This window comes from Schistocerca piceifrons, chromosome 8 (genome assembly GCF_021461385.2).
Source record: "Schistocerca piceifrons isolate TAMUIC-IGC-003096 chromosome 8, iqSchPice1.1, whole genome shotgun sequence".
NCBI classification, from domain to species: Eukaryota; Metazoa; Arthropoda; class Insecta; order Orthoptera; family Acrididae; genus Schistocerca; species Schistocerca piceifrons.
The window spans coordinates 180,481,913-180,491,654 of NC_060145.1; the positions used below are offsets into that span (position 1 = coordinate 180,481,913).

General features: G+C 42.1%; 1 non-coding gene across 1 annotated transcript; it reads right to left on the reverse strand.

Moving 5' to 3' along the window:
* Nucleotides 1–8,732: 8,732 nt before the first annotated feature.
* On the reverse strand, nt 8,733–8,807 carry Trnas-cga. The gene has a single exon. It is a non-coding gene; the product is annotated as a tRNA-Ser (tRNA).
* Nucleotides 8,808–9,742: the final 935 nt, after the last annotated feature.

A 9,742-nucleotide genomic window follows, 5' to 3' on the forward strand; every position in this document is an offset into this window, starting at 1 on the left:
CACCGCACTTTACACAGCCACAATCAGATTAAGACCTCTTCCCTGTTTAGTAGCACAGGGGACAAACTTCCACTTCGTACTTTCCGGATATGAAGTGAACCATTGTTGTACTTCCTCCCTAATCCCTTGAAGTTCCAAGTGACGCAAAAGTTCGTATGATCCATTAAATCAAATTCTTTTGTTAAGTCAACGAAAGTACATATTTTTCTTAACCTACCGTTTGGCCCTTCTAGTGCCTCATACACAAAAGAATAAACAGCATTTTCTGTGGATACTCTCGTTCCGAACCCAGGTAAGTGTCTGACAGCAAATTACGTGTACTGAGATACGTTACTACTCTCTGGTATGTCGCTTTCTCAAAAACTTTCGAAAACACTGGTAGCAAAAAAATTGATCGAAAGAGTATATATTATCTCTTTCACCCTTTTCGCAAAGTGTCTTTACTAATGAGTGTTTCAGTCTGTCAGGGAACTGAACACACCTAAAATACATGGTACACGGATGACTGTGTAGAGAACTGTTGAATGGTGCACTGATCATCATAGTGTCACTTAAAAATCATTAAACTCATGGGACACTTTGCTCCTTAATGGTGTAATAATTTTTGTAGTTTCTCCAGTACTTCCGTCCTGTAGCTGTATGTGATGTAGTTGTTTCAGGACACCTGCTTTCAAGAGCTCTACATATTAACTGGTCCCATTACAATTTTATTTTTAACTTGCCGACTACTAACAAGAATTGATTATGTCCATTACAGTGTCCTGTACGGGATCCTTGAGAGTATTCTTATCTTCAGTACATCGAGTTTTCTAGAGAGAGACAAAATCTCCTATGTATAAAGTAGCATCGCTCGCGTAAAACACAACTGACGCTTTTCGTATACGATACCCTACGCAACACGGATGCAGACCGACAAGCAAGTTCTGCAGTCCTACATTTCCGAAAAGCATGCGTACTTCCCGGCCGGTGTCGCCGTGCGGTTCTAGGCACTTCAGTCTGGAACTTTGTGACCGCTACGATCGAGGGTTCGAATCCTGCCTCGGGCATGGATGTGTGTGATGTCCTTAGGTTAGTTAGGTTTAAGTAGTTTAAGTTCTAGGGGACTGATGACCTCAGATGTTAAGTCCCATAGTGCTCAGAGCCATTTGAACCATCTTGCGTAATTCAGTCCACCCCGAATTATATCGCGTGAATTTTTCGTTGAATTTATAATTGTGGAGTGTGTTGTATATTTTTATGTGCTGGGTGATTTACTCTTAAATGCTAATTTTTGTATTTTCCTTATTTTTTGTTAGTTAATGTTCGAGAATAGTCAAAAGGTTCTCAAATGTGTGACTATATCGAAAGAGTTTTAGTAACAAATCTGATACTTTGTCCTATATGGCGAATGTTCATCACATGAGCAGGAGGGAAACGTGATAATGCCATGAGCATATATGATCTGTTGAAGACGGCAGACAGTAATCTGCAACTATTTGTTGATGACACTGTTGTGCAGGGGAAGGAGTCGTCGTTGAATGTCTATAGATTGACGTGGTAAATATTTAGCCCATTGTTTCTTCTTTTTGTTCCAGTATCTCTTTATTTGTTCACTGTATTTTTCTTGCGTACTTCAGTCCACCCCATGTTCTATCGTATGGGTTTTTCATCGCGGTTATAAATGTGGATCGTGTTGTAATCGTGTATTTTTATGCAGGTTGTTACAAAAAGGTACGGCCAAACTTTCAGGAAACATTCCTCACACACAAATAAAGGAAAGATGTTATGTGGACATGTGTCCGGAAACGCTTAATTTCCATGTTAGAGCTCATTTTAGTTTCGTCAGTATGTACTGTACTTTCTCGATTCACCGCCATGATTTCATACGGGATACTCTACCTGTGCTGCTAGAACATGTGCCTTTACAAGTACGACACAACATGTGGTTCATGCACGATTGAGCTCCTGCACATTTCAGTCGAAGTGTTCGTACGCTTCTCAACAACAGATTCGGTGACCGATGGATTGGTAGAGGCGGACCAATTCCATGGCCTCCACGCTCTCCTGACCTCAACCCTCTTGACTTTCATTCATGGGGGCATTTGAAAGCTCTTGTCTACGCAACCCCGGTACCAAATGTAGAGACAGTTCGTGCTCGTATTGTGGATGGCTGTGATACAATACGCCATTCTCCAGGGCTGCATCAGTGCATCAGGGATTCCATGCGACGGAGGGTGGATGCATGTATCCTCGCTAACGGAGGACATTTTGAACATTTCCTGTAACAAAGTGTTTGAAGTCACGCTGGTACGTTCTGTTGCTGTGTGTTTCCATTCCATGATTAATGTGATTTGAAGAGAAGTAATAAAACGAGCTCTAACATGGAAAGTAAGCGTTTCCGGACACATGTCCACATGACATATTTTCTTTCTTTGTGTGTGAGGAATGTTTCCTGAATGTTTGGCCGTACCTTTTTGTAACACCCTGTATATTGGACGATTTACTATTAAATGCCATTTTTTATATTTTCCTTAATTTTTGTTGATTTACTGTAGCGAATTTTCCTTGATAACACGGGGTTCAAAAAATTCTGTATGACTGCTCGTAACCGTTATGTACAGGTACAGAAAGTTGAGGTTGGCTTTCTTGCAGATTCTGTCCTCCGTTTTTCTTTATAAACCAGTAACCAGCCACCGTTAATAACGCTGTTTATTTCCACAAATAGTGTCGTTACCGGTTTTGAACTGACAAGTTCGTCTTCAGGTGGCTGCTCGAGTTTAGACAGACATACATTGATGTTTACAATATTTTCCGGTGTTTTATTCCCCCTTCTGGTGTAAGTGCCTTGGAGTGGTGGCGTTCTATAGCAAAAACCTATCTAAGAAACTGTCTGTTTAACAGTAACTGTACCTTTGTTTTTCATTTGATAAATTTAATGTGATTTATTTTTCATTCACTTTCCATTTCAATCTTTTAATTGTCAAATTTTCCTCATGACTTCCCCTTGTTCCCATGTTTTCTATTAGAGGTGTGGTTGCAACTGCCATAGGTCCTGGCGCATAAAGTGCTTGTGTTCTGACAAATTTATTATGGTGTCATATTTTGTCTTTCGTGATACAGAATGCTTGTTGCATCTACTGCAGGTGAGTTCTGATGAACTTTGTATTGCTTCAGCTCTTTCTTTATTAGCTTGGCTATGCCAAAAATATCTCCTAGACGCTTGAATTTTTCCACCTGGAAGGTGTTCTCTAGTATGGCGATTAAAGATTCACTGTTGAAACCTGATTCGCTCCTTTCCATTCACTGAATTCCTCGAGAAATTTTTTCTGTTCTGTCATGAAAATTTCTTTACAAAGTAAATGCTTCTTATTAGCTATTGTAGAGGATGGTAATCATAGGAAAAGAATGTGAATTTCATTTTGCACGCCTTATTATTATTTATTGGTTAGTTTCCTAAACCTGCATTCCTATGTGTCTATAGCAGGTCATATAATACATTCCTTACATTAAATATTCTCCACATAACATTTTTGAAAAGATTCTTAGCTGTAATATTGCAATATTAAAGATATTAGTTCATACAATATAACATAATAGTAAATAGTCTATTTACCGTATATATATAATTATTTATGAATTTTTTAAACTAAAAATAACTAATTAAACAAAAAACCAATGTATTAAGCGGCTTCCAATTTTTCCAAGTTTGTGGGTTGCTATTGATGTCATTGGGTTTGTTACTTTGATACATCTTTGAGCCTTGCCTGCTCCAACTGAGAAAATACTTTACATACACAAACATCTCCACATTTTCTTCATTTAAAAGATTTCAGCTAAAATTTACAGTTTTATTTTGATTTGGTCGTACCTTAATAGTATTTTCCAGAACTAAATTAAACAGTGAAGACACTATGTCAATCTATTCTTTGAATTCCGTCGATTCAGAATGTTCACTCTGATATTTAACTTTAACGTAAAAAGTTCTCTTTATAAAGTTCGTTTGATTACTGTTCTTGTATTTTTGTCATCTAAAAATTTGTCTAGCATGGATAACCACGTTTGTTTGTCTACAGAATTAGATGTTTCCCTAAAGCTAAGCTAAACCTAATAGCTTTGCCAATTTAAAGGATGTTTTTAAAGGATTTATTTTACATGTGATCTTTTACCTACAACTTTTACCTTCTTTCCCATATTGCCACCAATTTCTCAACACAATTCGCCGTTCATGGTACCAGTTTCCATATGCCTTGTTGGTAGTAGTGCGTTTGGTTTGCGTATAACCATCTGCTGACTGCTGATTTCACTTCTGCATAAATCGCAAAGCGTTGGCCGGACAAGAAATTCTTCTTGGGACCAAACAGATGAAACTGCAACGGTGCAAGGTCTCAACTGTATGGTGGATGTGGGAGCACCACCCACCCAAATTTGTCGATTTCCTCACAAACAGGAGCAGTAACATGGGAAGAACATTATCATGGTCAAATATGACACTATCAGCATTAATGCTAGGCCTTTTGTCACGAAGGACACGACCCAACATAATCGAAATTTGAATGTAGGCTGCAGCATTCACAATGATTCCGTGTTCAGAAAAGTCCACCAGTAACGTACCATGCATATCCCAGAACACTGTCACAAGGATGATTGAGTCACTTTGAATTTTTTTCGTACTGGGGAACCAGCATGTTTTCACTCCATAGAGGCCTACATGATTTCGGGCGTGTAGTAGTACAACCACATCACTAGTAACTATTCCTTTCAGAATATAGTGCCCTTCTGCGGCATAACGCGTGAAGTGTTCCAAGCTTGTCATCATTCGCTGGCCCTTGTGGTTGTCTGTCGGGTTCTTAGACATCCAGCGAGCACTAAGTTTACAAAATATCAACGTGTCATGAAAAATATGTGTCAACGTACCATAGAAAAAGTTGAGCTGCTGCGATAAGGTTCACAGCTGCACACACCGGTCGTTCAAAAATGCTTCCTCAATTGCTCCGATATTCTACAGGGTAGCGACTGTTACCGGTCGCCTGAAGCGTGGCGAATTACTAAAATTTACACGGCTCTCTTCGGAAAATGCACATCACCTGGAGACATTGCTACGGTCCATACACGTCAGACATGTCTCTATGAATTTCACTCGGTTTCTGCTCTTTACCACACAAATACCGAACCACACTTCTCTGCTCTTCACAAGTTGACGACAGCGACATGCAAGGCACGTTTGCTTCGCAGTTCAGGGTTCTCTCGCTAGAGCTGCACGTGAAAACAAATGCCCACCGTAGGGCAAACTTCAAACTATATCGTCGTAAAATTTCAGCATTTCAGCAGCAGTACCAGAAAATAAAAATCTAAAGAAGAAGATATTAACGAAGAAGAGGAACAGATGACAGTAGATATAATAGAAATGAAGAAATTAGAATATGCAATGTGTAAAATGAAAAATAAAAAAACACCGGGGAGTTATTGAAGTAACACAGAGCTGATTAAATAAGAATCCCGCACACTGAAATCTAGATTTCTCATCTATATTAATAGACGCTGGACAAATAAACTTCCTGAGGACTGGAAATTTGCTACAATAATAACTACACTCCTGGAAATTGAAATAAGAACACCGTGAATTCATTGTCCCAGGAAGGGGAAACTTTATTGACACATTCCTGGGGTCAGATACATCACATGATCACACTGACAGAACCACAGGCACATAGACACAGGCAACAGAGCATGCACAATGTCGGCACTAGTACAGTGTATATCCACCTTTCGCAGCAATGCAGGCTGCTATTCTCCCATGGAGACGATCGTAGAGATGCTGGATGTAGTCCTGTGGAACGGCTTGCCATGCCATTTCCACCTGGCGCCTCAGTTGGACCAGCGTTCGTGCTGGACGTGCAGACCGCGTGAGACGACGCTTCATCCAGTCCCAAACATGCTCAATGGGGGACAGATCCGGAGATCTTGCTGGCCAGGGTAGTTGACTTACACGTTCTAGAGCACGTTGGGTGGCACGGGATACATGCGGACGCGCATTGTCCTGTTGGAACAGCAAGTTCCCTTGCCGGTCTAGGAATGGTAGAACGATGGGTTCGATGACGGTTTGGATGTACCTTGGACTATTCAGTGTCCCCTCGACGATCACCAGTGGTGTACGGCCAGTGTAGGAGATCGCTCCCCACACCATGATGCCGGGTGTTGGCCCTGTGTGCCTCGGTCGTATGCAGTCCTGATTGTGGCGCTCACCTGCACGGCGCCAAATACGCATACGACCATCATTGGCACCAAGGCAGAAGCGACTCTCATCGCTGAAGACGACACGTCTCCATTCGTCCCTCCATTCACGCCTGTCGCGACACCACTGGAGGCGGGCTGCACGATGTTGGGGCGTGAGCGGAAGACAGCCTAACGGTGTGCGGGACCGTAGCCCAGCTTCATGGAGACGGTTGCGAATGGTCCTCGCCGATACCCCAGGAGCAACAGTGTCCCTAATTTGCTGGGAAGTGGCGGTACAGTCCCCTACGGCACTGCGTAGGATCCTACGGTCTTGGCGTGCATCCGTGCGTCGCTGCGGTCCGGTCCCAGGTCGACGGGCACGTGCACCTTCCGCCGACCACTGGCGACAACATCGATGTACTGTGGAGACCTCACGCCCCACGTGTTGAGCAATTCGGCGGTACGTCCACCCGGCCTCCCGCATGCCCACTATACGCCCTCGCTCAAAGTCCGTCAACTGCACATACGGTTCACGTCCACGCTGTCGCGGCATGCTACCAGTGTTAAAGACTGCGATGGAGCTCCGTATGCCACGGCAAACTGGGTGACACTGACGGCGGCGGTGCACAAATGCTGCGCAGCTAGCGCCATTCGACGGCCAACACCGCGGTTCCTGGTGTGTCCGCTGTGCCGTGCGTGTGATCATTGCTTGTACAGCCCTCTCGCAGTGTCCGGAGCAAGTATGATGGGTCTGACACACCGGTGTCAATGTGTTCTTTTTTCCATTTCCAGGAGTGTATTTACAAGAAAAGGTACAGAAGAAATTTCGAAAACTACGGGGGCATATCTCTGCTAAGACAAGCTACAAAACAGAAATCAGTATACAACCACATTTACCATTCATAGAAGAAGTTAAATTTTTCGATAAAGAATAGAGAGAAGCTATGGGAAACAATGAACAAAGAGAAATACCTTTGCACGTAATAAAGGTAGTAGAAAGCCTGTATCAAGGATCAGAATTCGGCGTCGTAGGAAATGGAAAATCCAAGACCCGGACAAGTTTGGCAGTAAGACAAGGATATAGTTTGTTTCAGATCCTTTGTAATACGAATACTGGCGGCGTTTTGGGGCAGTGGACAAGTAAATGCAATTTTTTTTGCTTACGCCATCAACGAAAAGAATTATTCTATCACATTAGTCTTTGCTGATGGTCAATTTACGATTGCTGATAGCGAGAACGCACTCCAAGCACTTGCTCATAATTTATCAACTTTTTATAAGGTACTTAAACTGTTAGTATCACCAAATAAAACCGAAGTTTTTCTTGCAGGGGTCAGGAGCCAATTCCAAGCAAACTAATAATAAAGGATCAGACAGCAGAAAGTGTAAACTTGTTCAGCTTCTTAGGAAATACTGTCTCATTCACGACAGTGATAGAGATACGAAAGAAGGTAGAAAGATTTAATTACATTGACATAACAATCTACAGAGCCCTCAAAACTAAAGTAAGAGAGGAAGACCACTCTATTGAAGTTCTACAAAACGATGTCAGCTGCAACCATGACATATGGAAGTGAGTCGTAGACGGTAACAAAAAGAAATAGACGAAGGATACAAGTATCGGGAATGTGATTCCTAAGAAGAGTAGCTGGGTACACACCATCCGACAAAAGGATAAGTGCTGACATCGGAGATAACTGGGATTGGAAACCTTAAATGAGCAGGTTAAGGAATAAGGAAACAACTGCAAAGAACGTGTAACATAAATCGAAGACGATAGAACACCCAAAATTAGCGATGAATTATTTCATAGGGAGCAGAAGATATCTATATCAAGAGGGCGTAACAGCCAAATGTCTAAGAAGAAGAAAAAGGAGTGAGGAACTTGGGTGAAGAGTACCAATCTCCAGAAAAGTATGTAGCTTCTTACCAATTATACAAAAAAGGCTTATAAGCAGACTCGCAGGAGGTACAGATGAGAGGAAGCTCAATAATTAAAAATGGCTGCAAGCATAAGAAAGGTTATTATGCTTCAGCATCAGAAGCATTAGAATGGAAATCTCTGTTTGACTCATAATGACATCTCATACAACTGTTCGGCCAACATTGATACAGCACACAATGGCATTCAGGAGCCGATACAGAATAATTCACATACAATCTCTCTTCCACATTGGCCGAGTGCTCTGAGATCTACAACAAGTTTTTATGTTTGTGTTAAACTCCAAATACATATTAATAGTACATTTGTTTGAATTGATTATGTCATACCCCATTATCCGCTATTTCTTCGTGTAATCAATTACGAAACTTATTAATCTGATCGTTGTTTGTTTACTTTGAGCCATCTAGTGCTCAGCTAGTGCTAGTGATAGTGAGTGATGGGTCAGGACGGCCACTACATTACTCAGTTCGTATGATCTATCACGGACATAATTTTGACCTATGCGAGACCGTTTAACCAAAACTATCGTAGAATGAAATTTTCACTTTACAGTGGACTGTGAGCTGATATGATTCTTCCTGGCAGATTAAAACTGTGTGCCGGACCGAGACTCGAACTCGGGACCTTTGCCTTTCGCGGGCAAGTGCTCTACCAACTGAGCTACCCAACCACGACTCACGCCCAGTTCGCAGGAGAGTTTCTGTGAAGTTTGGAAGGTAGAAGACGAGGTACTGGCGGAATTAAAAATATGAGGACGGGACGTGAGTGGTGCTTGGGTAGCTCACTTTCCCGCGTAAGGCAAAGGTCTCGAGCTCGAGTCTCGGTCCGGCACACAGTTTTAATCTGCCAAGAAGTTTCCAAACTATCGTAGCTTACACAGTATTTTATCAAAGATACACGGACACCTGTTAGTGGAAATTAAGTTCAGGTGTGTCCATTCTTCTCCTTTATGACGGCTTGAACTGTGCTGGGGACACTTTCAACAAAGAGTCTGAATGTCTGTGGAGTAATAGCAGCCCATTCTTCCTCAAGAGACGAAACCAGGGAACGTAATGATGTTGGACGCTGGAGTGTAGTGGTTGTTTTAAATGATCCCAAAGGTGTTCCATTGGGATAAGATGGCGACCTGGGCAGGACAGTCCGTTTCAGGAAATGTTACTGATTACAAACCATTCCGTCATAGATTCTGCTTTACGACACTGAGCATTGTCGTGCTGGTACGAACATTATCGTCTTCGAAGTGTTCCTCTAACGTACGCGGTTTTCATTGCTGGTAGGTATGTTCGTATCCTTTCGCACAATAAGGGGACCACACGCTAACCACGAAAGGAAGAGCACATATGGTAACAGCATCTACTCTGTACTTCATGTTGGCACTACACATGATGGCAGGTAATGTTCTCCATGCATTCCACCACCTCATACGTAGTATAGAATTGCTTACAGAAATGTTTGGGTTCTGATGTGTTGCTGGATCGGCATACCCCATTGCTTTTAACTTCCTACGAATAGTCATTGTGCTACGTGAACTACTTGTAGCTCCTTGTAACTCAAGAGTGATTTCTTCCGTTTATTTCATCTGATTTCTTATAACTTCATTCCGCA